The sequence below is a fragment of the Eumetopias jubatus genome, unplaced genomic scaffold, assembly GCF_037043125.1.
Source record: "Eumetopias jubatus isolate StellerSeaLion01/CBP00866 unplaced genomic scaffold, mEumJub1_p1.0 scaffold_16, whole genome shotgun sequence".
Lineage (NCBI taxonomy): Eukaryota > Metazoa > Chordata > Mammalia > Carnivora > Otariidae > Eumetopias > Eumetopias jubatus.
In genome coordinates this window covers 92,473,607-92,489,642 of record NW_028274822.1, presented here as the reverse complement: position 1 = coordinate 92,489,642, position 16,036 = coordinate 92,473,607, and positions in this window count along the sequence as shown.

Here is a 16,036-nt window from a genome sequence, read left to right as displayed (position 1 = left end):
ACTTTTCCCTTAAGGGTCTGTTAGATTTTGCTTAACATATTTAGGTGTCTCATCTTTATATGTTTATCATTGTTAATCATTATATAATGACCTCTTTTACCTCATTACTGTTTTTGGCTTAAAATCTATTTTGTCTGATGTAACTCTCCCTGCTTGCTTTCAGTTTCTATTTGCATGAAATATCTTTTTCCATCCATCCCTTCAATTTGAACATAAACTAGTACAGGGGTTGTCATTAAACCAGTACAGCAGCATCTTCAGTGAGGAGCTGGGGTTATATTACCCAATACAAATTGAGTGTACATGTGTCATTAAAGCTAAAGTAAGTCTCTTATAGGCAGCATGTAGTTGGGTTTTTTAAAAAAAATCCATTCAGCCACTGAGTTTTGGAGAATTTAGCCCATTTATATTTAATATGATTATTGATAACGAGGTGGCAGTAGTAAGCCCTTACCTAATTGTTTTCTGGTTGTTTTGTATTTCCATTCTTTCACCCTCTGTTTCTGCCTGTTTTTGTAATTTGATTTTCTGTGGTGGTATGCTCTGTTTTTCCTTTGATCTTTTGTGCCTCTACTTCAGAAGTTGGCTTTGTGGTTACCATGAGGCTTACATGAGGCATCTCATAGATAAAATCCATTTTAAGCTGATAGCAACTTCACTTACAAAATTCTCTTTACCCCCATTTTATATTTTTGATGTCACTATTTTTCTTTTGTGTAGTATATTCTTTAATAAATTGTAATAGCTATAATTATTTTTAATACTCTTTCACCTTGATCTTTATATTATAGCTAAGAGGTTAATACACCATTGTAACCTGACTCCTATGTTCTCGCGTCATGATCAGCATCCTTTCACTTCAGCTGTAAGAACTCTTTTCAGAATTTCTTGTAGGGAGGGTCTAGTGTGATAAACTCCCTCAGCTTTTGTCTGGAGAAGTCTCTATTTCTCCATTTCTGAAGGATAACTTTACCAGATAAAGTGCTCTTCGCTGGCAGTTTTTTTCTTACAACACTTTGAACATGTCATCCCACTCTCCCCTGGCCTGTAGGGTTTCTGCTGAGAAATCCACTGATCACCCAGTGAAGGTTCCTTTGGAGGTTAAAATCTTTTCTTCTCTGGGTACTTTTAGGATTCTCTATGAGTTTTGACAGTTTTGTTATAATTAATGTGTTTTTGGGAAAGCCTTTTGGCATTGAGATAATAGGGTGGTCTATCCACTTCCCGAACTTGGGTGTCCAAGTGTTTCCCCAGGTTTGGGAAGTTTCAGCCATTATTTCTTGGGTAAACTCCCTGCTCCTTCTCTTCTCTTTCTGGAACTGCAATTTTTCTGATATTTTTACTTTTGATGGAGTCCCTAGACCGTCTAGGCTTTCGTAATGCTTTGTCGTTGTTATCCTCCGACTGGGTTATTTCAAAATTCGTATCCTGTAGCTCACTGATTCTGTCTTCCATTTTATCCACTCTGCTGTGGGTGCCCTCTATTGCATTTTTCATCTCATTTGTTGAATTCTATAGGCCAATAGTTTGTTCTCTTGTGTGTGTGTGATTTCTATCTCTTTGTTAAATTTTTCATTTTGTTCATGTAGTTTTTCTGATTTTTATTTCTGGAAAAAAAACGTGTAATTTTATTTTATATATTTTATTTTATTACGTTAGTCACCATACAGTACCTCATTAGTTTTTGATGTAGTGTTCCATGACCCGTTGTCTGCAAATAACACCCAGTGCTCCATGCGATACGTTCCCTCCTTACTAACCATCACTGGGCTAACCCCTCCCCGCTAAAACCCTCAGTTTCTCAGAGTCCATCGTCTCTCACGGTCATCTCCCCCACCCCAATTCCCCCCTTCGTTTTTCCCTTCCTTCTCCTAATGTCCTCCCTGCTATTCCTGATGTTCCACAAATAAGTGAAACCATATGATAATTGACTTTCTCTGCTTGACTTATTTCACTTAGCATCATCTCCTCCAGTCCCATCCATGTTGAGGTACAAGTTGGGTATTCATCCTTTCTGACGGCTGAGTCATGTTCCATTGTATATATGGACCACATCTTTATCCATTTGTCTGTTGAAAGGCATCTCAGCTCTTTCCACAGTTTGGCTATTGCGGACATGGCTGCTATGAACATTGGGGTGCATAGGGCCCTTCTTTTCACTACATCTGTGTTTTTGGAGTAAATAACCAGTAGTGCAATTGCTGGATCATAGGGTAGCTCTATTTTTAACTTTTTGAGGAACCACCATACTGTTTTCCAAAGTGGCTGTACCAACTTGCATTCCCACCAACAGTGTAAGTGGGTTACCCTCTTTCCACAACCTCTCCAACATTTGTTTCTTGCCTTGTCTATTTTTTGCCATTCTAACTGGTGTAAGGTGGTATCGCAATGAGGTTTTGATTTGAATTTCCCTAATGGTTAATGATGATGAACATTTTTTCATGTGTCTGTTAGCCATTTGTATGTCTTTTGAGAAGTGTCATGTCTTCTGCCCATTTTTTGACTTGTTTTTTTGGGTGTTGAGTTTGAGAAGTTCTTTATAGATGTTGGATATCAGCCCTTTGTCTGTAGTGTCATTTGCAAATATCTTCTCCCATTCTGTGGTTGCCTCTTTGTTTTGTTGCCAGTTTCCTTTGCTGTGCAGAAGCTTTTTATCTTGACGAAGTCCCAAAAGTTCATTTCCCTTTTGTTTCACTTGCCTTTGGAGATGTATTGTGAAAGAAGTTGCTGTGGCTGATGTCGAAGTGGTTACTGCCTGTGTTCTCTAGGATTTTGATGGATTCCTGTTTCACAGTGAGGTCTTTCATCCATTTTGAGTTTATCTTTGTGTATGGTGTTAGAGAATGGTCGAGTTTCATTCTTCGGTATATAGCTGCCCAATTTTCCCAGCACCATTTATTGAAGAGACTTTTTTCCATTGCATATTTTTTCCTCCTTTGTCGAAGGTCCATATCTGGGCTCTCTATTCTGTTCCATGGTTCTATATGTCTGTTTTTGTGCCACTACCAGCAGCTAGATCACAAACTTCATTCAGCCTTTATGTTTGGTTATTGGAGGATTATTGTTACCTTTTGGTGGTGACATAGTCCTTGATTCTTCACATTCCTTGTAGTTTTGTGTTGCTGCTCTGGGATGTGGAGTGGTGGACGCCACCTCAGTCTTTGCAAGTTGCCTTCAGGTGGGAGGTGCTGTTAGTTGGTACTGTTAGATCTGGACTTTCTCTGTCTCTGTGTGGATGCACCTGCTCCATGCTTCTGCCCCCTCTTGAGGGATAATTCTTGAGCTTGAATGTCTTCTCTGGTCTGTAGAACTTACCTGTCTCATTTCCCAGAAGGGGGCACTACAGATACCTGGATGGTGTCTCCTCTGTGCCCAGGGAGCCAGCCACAGCACTGGGGAGGTGTGGGTTCAGTACTGTGGGTGCTGGGGATCCTCAGGTGAGGTTCTTTCAGAAGCTCATGGGTGAACTTCTAGTTGACATCCTGTCGTCAGGATGGTGTCCCTCCAGTGCTCTCTGATCTTCTCTTCCCTAGAGTCATGGACATCCTGCCTCAGTACTCTGGGTGCTGCCAGAGAGAAATGGGTTTCTCCTGCAGTATCCCACATAGCTGGGGAAGCCATGTACTCCAGGTTCTCCCTCCCACCATGGGAGAGGTTGCTGCCTGCTTGTTGAGCCCCCTGTAAGTGTCACCTTTGTGGAGGGGTGGTACTGGCAAAGTTCTTCTTACCATTTCCAGTACATCCAGACTCCAAGGACATGCTGAAACCTCCCCTTGGGGCAGGCTGGACTCCCACAAGGCCTCCCTTGCCTGTGGGTGTCTGTCCAAGTTAGCACTCTCAAGGTTTCCTTGATGGCAGTGAGAGGGCTTGGGCAGGCTCCCTGGCTCCAGCCGGGTTTGCAGTCCCTATGGAGATCTGTGTGCTTACTACTGGGATGCACAGTTGGGTGACACTCTTCCCAGATCCTTTGGCATATGGAGCTGTATCCCAGAGGCACTTTTGCTCATGGATGGATACCTGATGAGTTGTTCAAAAAGGGAGACAAAAAAAACAGGGATGTCTTACACTGCCACGATATTCTGAATGCTTCTCTAATACTCTAGCTACGTCTATACGGGCCTGGGATGGTCCCCTAGTTTCCCCTGGTGTCTGCCCAGGTATTATACTGACATGTTTATCTCCCTGTTGATATCTAGCTCCGTGTGTGTCTAACCAGACTTGGATGTTTCTTTAGTTTGCCACGTAGGTCTATGCTGATCTGGGATGTCCCTCTCAAACCCCAGTGTGTCTACACTGACCTGGCATATCTTTGTCTTTCATCAGTAATGTCCACCCTGATGTCTCCCTTGTCACTCTGGATTGTCTAACAGGACTAAGATGTCTAATCCCATGCAGAGTCTAATGTGACCTGGAACGACACTCTGACTTGGGATGTCCCCGTCTGTTGTGCATTTGGGTGTCTCCCTGATGCTGCAGGTGTGTCTTCTCTAACATGTAATGCTCTGTTTCCCCAGGGGAAGCTACCATGATCTAGGATGTCACCTTGATTCCTCAAGTATTTCTATATGGACCCAGGAAATCTCCCTGTCGACCCTGATCAGGGATGCCTCCCTACTTACCCAGGTGTGTGCCTACCTGCCTGGAATGTCTTATTACCCTGGAGTGTCTATCCTAACCCGAATTGTCATTCCAATTAAGGTGTACGCTTAATGGGGATGTCTCCATATTTCCTGAGGTGACTACTGTATAACCCAGGATGATGTCTGCCCTCACCCAGAATTCCCTCTAAACTCCAGTGTTACTCCTCTTACCGGGGAGGTGAACCTTGCTCCCCTGGTGTGTCTACCTTTGCAAGTTAGATAAGCTGGGGAATTTGAGATCTAACTGAAACTCCTTAGAAGTGACCTCCTTTATTATAGAATGTCTACAATTATAAGTATTTGTGCACTATTTAGCCAGAGTTATGTCAGGCGATTGCCTCGCAATCGTGTTCTTATTCAGAGAATAAATAGTCTAATACATGTTTTGCTTACATTATAAATAACAAAAAATTGAAACCCAATTACACATTATGAAAAATGCAGATTAGCTTGTAAAAGTAAACCAAATTGATTTAACCAGCTAAAAAGATCAAATGGGTATCTTGGCTTTGGGGTATTTTCCAAACACTTGGTATTATTCTCCTAATCATATTAATGATATCCCTGTGGGTTGTATTTTTTTTCAGAGTCTTCAGTGCTTTTCAGCAGCCACTGACTAAACCACCTCTATTCCATATGAACTGAACAACAAAATTACATGAGCAAGAATTATCAGATTCACATTCATGACTTTCAGATGTCCACAGAAGGATCATGTGACAACTAAGCAATGCTCAATAGTCGGCCACTCTCAGCTCAACTGAGACTATGATCAAAAGGTGAGGGAGGGGGGTTAAAAATGAAATGGAGACCACAATTTGGATATGTGGTGACTCCTACTTACCCAACCAGATCCTAAAACCGTCCTGATTCCAAAAATGTGAACTCCAAGTTGAAACAAAACTAGCTTGGATTCTGTAAAATCATGCTTACATGAGGAAAGCTGATGTAATGAAAAGAATGTGAGCTGCTAATTACCAATCCCAATGGAAAACGATGTACTTACCATATTTATGCTTTATAAACTGAGCTGTAATAGCCGAGAGCAGAGTTTCTTAGCCACTTTCAGTTTGAATGTTTCTCGGTTCCCAAAATGTTTATTTCCCTGCTCAATATTCACCTCAATAAAACTCATTGCATTTTCTTTTGATAGACACACGTACAGAATTAGACACTGCAAACCTGTGGAATTAGGGAGACAACTCAGGTCAGAGTAGATACATGTGTGGATTAGGGAGACATTGCACATCAGTGTAGAAATGCCCTGGGATCTAGAGAGAGATACCAGTCCAGTGTAGACAAACCCAAGGAATGAAGGGGATATCCTGAGTCAGTGTAGACCCACCTAGGGAATAGGGAGACATCTCTGGTCAGTGTAGACACACCTGGGGACTTAGACCTATGAGGTCAGAATAGAAACATGGGAAAATGAGACATGCCAGGAAAGGGTAGACATAGTTTGTGCATTAAGGAGACCATCTCAAGGGTGACATCCCTCATCATAGAAGACATACTTGGGGAATTAGAATTCAAAGATCATGATAGAAACAATAGGGCTTAGGGGGACAGTCCGGATCAAGTGAGACATTCCTAGACAGAGGAGAATAACCCGGGGAAGTACAGTTCCTAGATCAGAATAGACACAATCTGGAAATTAGGGAGACCTATAAGGTCCAAGATGATGCACCTGGAGAGTAGTGAGACTTCTGAGCCAGTGGAGACACACCTGGGGAATTAGGTACACATCCAAGTTTGGATCAACATACCTGTGGAACTGGGCAGCCATCCTAGGTCAGTTAGGACACACTTGGAGAGTCAGGGAGATATTCCAAGTCAGGGTAGAGACACCTTGGGGGAATCAGAGAGACATCCAAGTTCAGAATAGATGCACCTGGGATGTTATGGAAACATTCATGCTTGTCTGATCGCACAGCTGGGGATCTAGGGTGACTTACCTGGTCAGAATAGTTACCACTGGGTGACTAGAGAGACATCACAGGTCAGGACAAATATGTATAAGTAGTGACACATTGCAGGTGGGAGTACACATCTGCCTGGAATTAGACATTCCAGATTAGTGAAGGAAACCACAAAGACTTAGGATATCCAACAACTTGGATAAAGTAGACATACTTGGACACTTGCAGAGACACCCCACACTGATGGGGACATACCCTGAAGAAAGGAGATAACACAGGCCACATAACACACCAGAGGAATCAGGGAGACATTCCAAATCAGGCTACACACAACTGTGTTGTGGGGTTGGTCAGACAACCCAGGCCAGCAGAGACAAACCTGGGTTATTAGGAAGTTATGTCAGGTCAGATCTGACACACTAAGGAAATCGATGAGATCTCTCAGGTCATTGTAGACCCAGCTACAGGATTAAAGATACCTCCCAGGTCATAGTAGATACAACTGGGGATTAGTGAACTATTCCATGACAGTGTAGATACACAAGGGTAATTAGGGAGATTACAAAGGGTCACTATAACCCCAAATGAGAACTAGGGACAAATAATGGCTGAGAATTAGGGAGACAGTCAAGTTTACTGACACACAGGTGAGAAATAGTCCATGTCTGTGTGGATGTACCTTGGAAATTAGGAAGACTTCCCAGGTCAGTGTAGACACTCTAGGCAATTATGGGGAGAACCTAGGTCACAGAAGTCATACCTGAGGACATACCAGATTGGTATAGACACATCTATAGACATCTGGGGGAATTAGAGGGAATTCCCATGTCAGAGAAGTCACACTTGGGTATTGGAGTGACATGCCAGGTCAATATGGACACATGTATAGATGCAGGGAATCATCCCCAGTCAACCCAGTAGACACTCCTGGGTAATTAGGGAAACATCAGAGTATGCACCAGGTAATTAGGGAGATACTAGCATGGACATAACTGGAAATTATGGAGACATGAGTAGTGAATGTTGAGGCACTGGGGAAGCCAGCAAGACATCCCAGTTCAGAGTAGACACCGCTGGGAATTAGACTATTATCCCAATCAGTGCAAACACACTTGGGAATCAGAGATATATTCCAGAGTAAATACACCTAGGAGACATCACTGGTTAATGGGGACACACTTGGGAATGACGAACACATCACTGGTCAAAGTAGACCCACCTATGAACTAGGGAGACATCCCAGTCAGAGTAGAAACATGTGGGGAGGTAGTAGAAATCTCAGGTCAGTATAGACATACTGGGGGAAACAGACATCGTTGGTCAGTGTAGAAACAACTGGGCATACAGAGGATCTCTCATTTCAGAGAAGACACACCTAGAAATTAGGGTGAAATCCCAGGTCAATGTATACAACCTGGAGATCTAGGGCAACATTGAAATTCAGAGGAGTTTGCACTCCCAGCAAACTAGGAAGATACCTATGTTTAGTGTATGCACACATAAGGAATTAGTAGATGTCCAAAATTAAGGTGATCAAATCTGGGGAATTAAGGAAATATTCCAGGTCCGCAGAGGCACTCCTATGAAGTTAGGGAGATATCCTCAAACAAGGGAGACAAATGTGGAGAAGAAGGAAGAAAACCCAAGTCAGATTAAACATACCTGGGGAACTAGTGAGAAATCCAGGTTAATGAAGACAATTCTGAGTTACTGAGATATCCCAGGTCAGGGTAGACACAGCTGGGGAAATATGGAGACATACCAGGTCACCACAGACATACGAGGGGGATTATAAAGTTACCCAGTTTCAGAGTACACAAGCCTATGAAATTAAGGAGATATCCATAGTCAAGCCAGACACTCCTGGAAACTAGAGAGAGATGCCAATTTAGGGCAGGCACACCTGGAGACCTAGGGAGACACCCATAATTAGGTAGAAACAAGTGGGAAATTAGATGTCCTAGACATGGTAGACCCACCAGGCAAAACTGAGAATTCCCAGAGCAGGGTAGAAATACCTAGGAATTAGGGAGACATTCCAAGTCAGGACAGCACACATGGGGAATTATAGAGATATCCCAGGTCAGGGTAGGCACATCAGGAAATAGAGAAATAATCAGATCAATGTAGACACACCTGGGGAATAAGCAATATAGCCCATGTCTGTGTAGACACAATTGGTAAATTAGAGCTCCCAGGCCAGTGTTGACACATTTGGATAATTAGGGAGATATCCCAGGTAAGAGTAGACAAACCTGTGGAATTACGAAGACAGCCCAGGTCATGGAACACACACCTGGGAAATTAGCATCACAAGCGCAGAAACACAGGGTAAATTATGAAGATATCCAATGTCAGGGTGGATACTTTAGGAATTCCAGGGACATAGCAGGTCCGAACAGGTAACAGGACTATAGGGGCACCAGCCCAGCCCAGGGCAAACACAACTGGGGAATCGGGGACACATCCCAGCTCACGGGGACTAGGGAGAGGTCTCGCGTCAGCACAAGCACACCTAAGGTACTGGGGAAACATTCAGGTCTATATTGGGAAGGCAACCCAAGTCAGAGCACCAGAGACACGTTGCTGGTGACTGTAGACGCACCTGCTCAGCTAGGGTGGATTTTCATGTCACAATGCACCTGTTGGGAATGAGGAAGACATTCTAAGTTAATGAACACAAACATTAGGAATTAGACATCTCAGGTCAGGGTAGACACACTTGGGAATGAGTCGTCCCGGGGCAGTTTAGCCATACCTAAGTTACAAGAGCGCCGTTGCAGAAGGGGGTGGACAAACCTGGGAATTTACGGACACCCCCCCAAATCTGTGAAGACCTGGAAATGAGGGTGATGACCCAGGTCAGAGCATACACCTGGGGAATCAGGGAGCTATCCCTGGTCATAGGAGACACACTTGAAATATCAGGGAAGTCGACACAGCTGCGGAATAGAAGGAATGTCCAGGGTCAGGGTAGAAATACCTGCTTAGAATGGTGTCCTCCCAGTTCAGACCATACCCATGAGACAGCAGGTGCACGTCTCTGTGCTGAGCAGACACAGCAGTTAGAGAAAACCTCCGTCAAGGTAGACACATAGCAAATAGTTGGACACAGCAAATGAACTGGAAGTAAATATTTGGAGAAAATGCAGCAAGTTCATATGCTTAGTATATTAACAGTGCGTTCAAATCAGTGGCAAGTTCCTCTGTAAACAGGGCACACACAAGGTTATAAAAGACACACAGAAATAGCTGGAAAAGAACCAAACATCGGTGGGTCTCAGATACGCAAATGAGAAGACAATATACCTTTGTCAGCTGGTTAAGAGTAAAACTGTAATAACTGAGTTGACAGGGTCCAGGGAATGGGTCTCGTCGGGGACTCTCAGGCTGGGGAGGTGTCGGCTGCACACTCTGGGCTGGCTTGGTGACATGTGTCAAAGCCTTCGACCCCTAACAGGCTCCTGCAAGGACAGGCTCCCAGGAGGGGCGTGCAGGGGTCGGCGGCGACAGCACTCGCGGGCAAGCACGCCCACGACACAGCGAGGCTCCAATAAGACAACAGTGACTTTACTCCTGGCCGCGTCCGCACAGTGCCAACTGTAATAAAACATCGTGCGGACCCACAGTCGCTGGGACAATGCGGAATTAAAAGGAGAACTTTGTGTGTATCGTGGCCCAATTTTGTTTCAAAGCCTACGCGGGGCCCCGACCTGCGGGAAACTGCACGGCCGAGAAAGAACCGCAGCGGCCGCGGGTGGGGTCCGGAGGCCCGGGCCTCCTGCGCACGCGGGCTTCCTGCTTCCTTCGATGCTCCCTCACCGGTCCGCTTCCTCTCACGAGGGGAGTCTGTCCCTCGGACCCGCCGCAAAGCCGCGTGTGGGGTCCAGGTCGGGGAGGGAGAGCTCCCCCCGCCTCGGACCGCAGGCCTGACCCCTGGCCGGGCGCGAGGGTCCGGAGCCGCCCGGGACGAGAAGCCGCCCGGGAGGGGCCCGCAGCCTGCCGTGCACCTGCCAGGGGCTCCCGGGGCCCCGCAGAGCCGGGAGCTGCCCGGGGCTTTGGCCGCTGGGGCCACGTCCCGCACTCGGCGGCCACTGCCCAAGGCCAGGTTCGCAGGCCAGCTGGAAGCTGTGCGTCCGCGGAACGGGCGGCCGAGCGCGAGCCCCTTCTGTCCTCCGCAGCAGCCTCCTTTCTCCTCGGGGACCAGCTGGTGGCCTGGGCTCCTCGTGCACCGTCCCCAGGACTCCCCTCTCCCAGGCATTCCTGGGCCAGACGCCCCCCACCACCCATCTGCACCCTGCCTGCCTCAGTGGACCGCGGCCCGCCTGCAGGAAAGGCCGGGCACAAGGGCCACACCGTGGCCACGATGGCGTGAGAGGGGGGCGCCGTTTGACCTCGTGCTCTGGTCCGGACGCTAGGTCAGGGGCAAAGTCAGACGCGGAAGCACACATGGTTCCTTTAATCAAGGTGGAGGTGGATCCTTTGTCAGACGAGGGAGGGCTCGGGACGCTTTCCTTTTCTTTGTTTAATCCAGGGCTCTGTCATCCCGGTCCTGCAGGAGACACACACAGAGGTTCAAAGGAGACGCCGTGTGAAAGAAAGGGCTCCTTAGGGTGGGTCCACACAGGAGGCAGGAGACCCAGAGAGGAGCCCCGGGGGAGCTGTTTCCACCCCTGGCCTGCAGGGCAGGGAGGGGACAGTGCTGCTGGGTCCTGGGGGGGGGGGACAGGAGGAGGCTCCCAGGCACTGTGGCCTCACGCTGGCGATCACAGCCCCTGCCCTGGGCGCAGCCCCCAGCAGGGAGGACCCCAGCCTCTCTCCCCCGACCCCGTCTCCTGGGAGCTCCCCCTGGTGCAGCCTGAACACAAGGCCGGAGGCCAGGAGCCCGGATGACAGGGCCCCCAGGTCATGGCACGGGGATGGAATAGGGTGAGCGCGGTGCAGCGTGGATCTGGAGGGCGGCGGAGGGCGTCCTGTAGACGGCCCGAGCTCTCACCCGAGAATGCGGATACCTGGATGCTCCTCACAGTCGGGGTCTCGGCGATGCTGGACCCCGTCCACCTGGCGATGATCAGCGACCCCTCCAAAGGGGGGCACGCGCTCCGGTCCCCACAGCGCCGCCTGGACGCCTCCTCCGTGTCTCCTAACGGCCCTCTGCCATCTGACTCTGGTCCGGGCCCCGTGTGGTGGTAGCACGTGGAAGAACCACATGGCACGGACAATCAGACTCTCTCTCCTCACACTGCCCTGGTTCCACTGAGACCAGCAATAAAGAGGGAAAGCAAAAATAAATCTGCCCACGGAAAACTAATAAGAAAAGGGGTTTAGTGCCTTTGACAAAAGGAGCCCAGAAATGCAATAATTTTTTCCCCTTAACATCACATCCACAGGCTTTTGTGAAGGAAGGATTTGTTCAGATCCCAAAATGAGCAATTATGAGAGACTGCTGTTAGAGTGAAAAGCCTCTGGTCTGCAGAGGAATTTAATTTTGGAAAGCCCAGATCTGCAGACCCGGGCCGTGGCTGCTTTCCGGGGGCGGGAGGCTGGCCCCCAGGCAGAGCTGGAGTCAGGGGAGGGACCCCGCTGCATGGCTGACCCTGCCAGCAGGCTCACCCCCCACCGTGGCGTCCCCCGCGGGCGGCCAATGCTGGGGAGGCCCCACGGGGTCCCTTCCACCTCGCAGCTGCCCTGCACACAGAGTACAAGCCCCTCGTGAACCCCCTGCTCTCGGGGCCTTCGGGCAAACCCCCGGAACGGGCCCGCCCGGTCACACGTGTTTCCCAGTTTGTCTTCCCGCGACTTCCCTGCTGTTCCCGTGGTGGACGCGCCATCTCACACGCCCACCGGCAATGCGCCCACGGCTTCCAGCTCCCTCGGCCTCGCCATGCGGCCCCTGGGTCCTGACCCCAGCACTGCTCACGGCTGTGGAGCCTGATGATCGTCCCGTGCGTTCCCCTGGGCAGGAGGGACGTCGAATAGCTTGTCGTGTGCTCACTGGCCACTTGTGGGTCTTCTCTGAAGACGTGGCTCTTCCGGTTCTTTGCCCATTTTTTTTTTTTTAAAGGTTTTATTTATTTGACACAGAGAGCGAGAGAGGGAACACAAGCAGGGGGAGTGGGGGAGGGAGAAGGAGGCCTCCCGCCGAGCAGGGAGCCCGATGTGGGGCTCGATCCCAGGACCCTGGGACCATGACCTGAGCCGAAGGCAGACGCTCAACGACTGAGCCACCCAGGCGCCCCTAATGTTCATTTCTTCACTGGATCGTTCTGTTGCTGCGCTGTGCGAGTTTGTATATGTTCTGGGCATTAATCCCTTCTCGGGTACATGAACATCTTTCCTCCCAGTGTGTGGGCTGTCTTTTAAGTCCCTTGATGGAGTCCTTTGATGCCCCCAAAGTTTTCATTTTCTGGAAGTCCAAATTATCTGTGTTTCTAGTTGCCTGTGTTTTGGGTGTTAAATCCAGTAAATCACTGACAAATGCAACGTCACGCATCTTTGCTCCTGTGTGTCCTAAGAGTTTCACAGTCTTAGCTCTTACATTTAGGTATTTGACCCAGTTTCCGTTGATTTGGGTATGCAGCGCCACGTAAGGGCCCAACTCCTTTCTTTTGTGGATATACCCACTTTTCCCAACACCGTTCGTTAAAAGAAAAACCTGCCTTTTCCCCACTGAAGGGTCTTAGCACCCTTGTTGGAAATCATGTGGCCAAGTCTATCAGGGCTTATTTCTGGGTTTTTTCTTCCCTTCCATTGGTCTATACTTCTGTTTTACGCCAGAACATTTTTTCTGTTGCTGTGTTTTTGCAGTAAATTTTGAAACCAAAAGTCGAGTCCTCCAACTTCATTTTTCTCAAAATTATTTTGACTATTCTGGGTCCCTTGAAATTCCATTTGGAATTTAGAATGTATTTGTCTATCTCTACAATAAAGGTTTTTAGGACTTGGGTAGTGATGGCATCGAACGTGAGACCTCTTTGGGGAGTGGTGCCGTCTGGCAAGGTCAAGTCACCCAGCCCGTGAACACGGGACGTCTGTCCACATATTGAAGCCTCTTCATTGTCTTTCTGCAACACCGTGTAGTTACCATGCACACATCTTCTGCCTCTTTGGTCAAATGTATTTATTTCTAAAGATCTTGTTCTTTTAGATGCCATTTGACAAGGAAGTGTTTTCTTCAATTCCTTTTGGAATGCTTGTCGTCAGGGTGTTGAAACACGGGCGACTTTGGCATGTCGGTGTGTGTCCTGCCGCCTTCCTGAATCGGCGCTGACGGTCGTTTCCTTTGTTGGCGCCTTTAGGGTTTCCTACACACAAGGCTGTGTTGTTGTGAACACAGGGGACCTTGGTTCTTCCTGCCCAGGTTCTCTATTATTTCTTCTTCTTGTCTAATTGCTCTGGCCAGCAGTCGCAATATGACGTGCAAGAGAAGTCGCTGCAGCAGGTGCTGTGCTCCTGGTCCTGGAGGACAGCTCTCTCCCTCCCCTGCCTGAGAGGGCGGCAGCTCTGGGTTCACTCATGGCCTTCACTACATTGAGGAGGTCTCCTTGCATTCCAAGGTCAAGTGTTTCCTACCCCCGCTGAGATGACCGTGGGGTGTGGGACCGTGACGTCTGTACGCGGAGCCATTCTGGCAAGTCCCTCTCCCGTCAGGGACCCTCCCCCAGTGGCCTCTGATGAAGGTGAGAGGCTCACCCGTGCCTCCCAGTTCAGCCCCTTGGATATGCCGTCGGCTCGCTCGGGATGGCGTGACGGGTCCTGGTGAGCATCCTGTCACACGGCCCCCTGAGGGTAAAGTGCAGGCAGCATGTTCAAGTTTTATCGTTTCCAAAGAAACGACAGTCATTTTGAATGCAATGGGGCTGAGACTGGAACCCACCTCCACCTAACTCCGAGTCTGCCATCTCTGTCCCTTTCCAGGGGCTGTCACACCTGTGTGGCTATTTCTCTGGGTCTCCATAGCTCCTGAATTACAGCATGAGGACGGGGCATCTCTCGGTGCAGCCAGCAAGGGCGGTTTTTCCTGCAGCCCTGGCCCAGGTCCCTGTTCCTCCAGCTGAGCATCAGATGAGGGGGGCGGCTTGCATACAAGGGCCCCATTGCAGCAAAGACACGGATCTCTCTGCGCTACAGACGGGCTCAGCACAGCACCCGCCCCGGGGGACGTGCAGAGCCTGAGACGGACCAGCGATGAGCAGGTTCCTTTCTGCATCTCCCACATTGCTACCGAGTCGCCCCAGCTTCCCTCTGATGGACCCGACTCTGTCGCGATCACAGGTACCTGCAGAGCCACCTCCTTCCCCCTGGGGTGACCTCTGCCACCCACAGGAGCTGGGGAAGGCCAGGCCGCCCCCTGCAGCCCCACAGTGGGCCCCCCAGCCTCCTATAGTCACTGCAAACTGCCCCATCCCTGAACCCCATTTCTGCTTTGTGATGCTACAGAGCGCAAATGACGCTCAGAGGTGTTAATTAGGCTCACTCGGCTCAACAGCCTATGGTTGGGAGTTTTCTTTCCGGTCTCTGATCACACCCTGTGAGCGCACCACCGTCTGCTGGAATTCGGGGCTTTTCTCGAGGGCTGAAAGAGACCTGGGACGACCGTGAACCCCCCGGACGCGGGCCACTGGAAGGTCTGTTCTACTCACTGCCAGGATGCCAGGGCCCGCGGCGGAAGGAGCCTTGGGACGCATCGCTCTGCTCCCCCAGAGACTGAGCGCAGAGGCCCTGGAGCAAATCTCCTGCTTCCCGGCCTGAAACGTGCCTTCAAAGGACGCCGCATCCACAGCACGACCGTCCCCGAAGGAGTGTTGGGGCGAATGTGGACGACCCCGCAGCTGGCGCAGAAGCACAGAAACCGTGGAGTGCAGGTGGCGTAAGCGCTGCGTATTCCCACAGAAACAGCCCAAAATCTACCGAGGAAAGGACGCCGAGTATCTAGTATCGGCTCAGTTTTAATGTGAGTGGACTCTCGGCCGCTTGTTCCCGGTGCTGTTTGGAAGCCCACGGGGTAACAGCGAAGGCCTTTAATCTCCTTCGGCTTCGAACCGGATTTCCTGGTGGACTGACTCGGGAACAACGGGACGGGAAGCAACGTGGCCAAAGCCAGGGTCGCCAGCGAGGGGGGCGGAGGGAAGCGGAGGGGGCTGTACTTGTCCTTGAGGCCTACCCACCGCAGGCACGGACCCGGGCCCCCCTTCTCCTCCGGGGCCGCCCCTTCCTGCAGCCCTGGCACGCTTCTGGCCCTTGGCTCGCAGCCACTGCTCCAGACACGTGAGCAGCTGTTTCTGGGGAGACTGCCGAGGAAAGCTGTGCTCAGCCGGGGGGCAGCCCGGGCCCCTGCTCTGCTCACAGCCTCCTTGCCCTCCCTGAGCGCAGGTGCCCAGGGGCTCCCTGCCAACACCTACGGGGCGGCGCCCTGTGGTCTGTCGTCAGATTCAGGACCAGGAAACCAGAGCTCTCCCAGGCACAATCAAGGACACT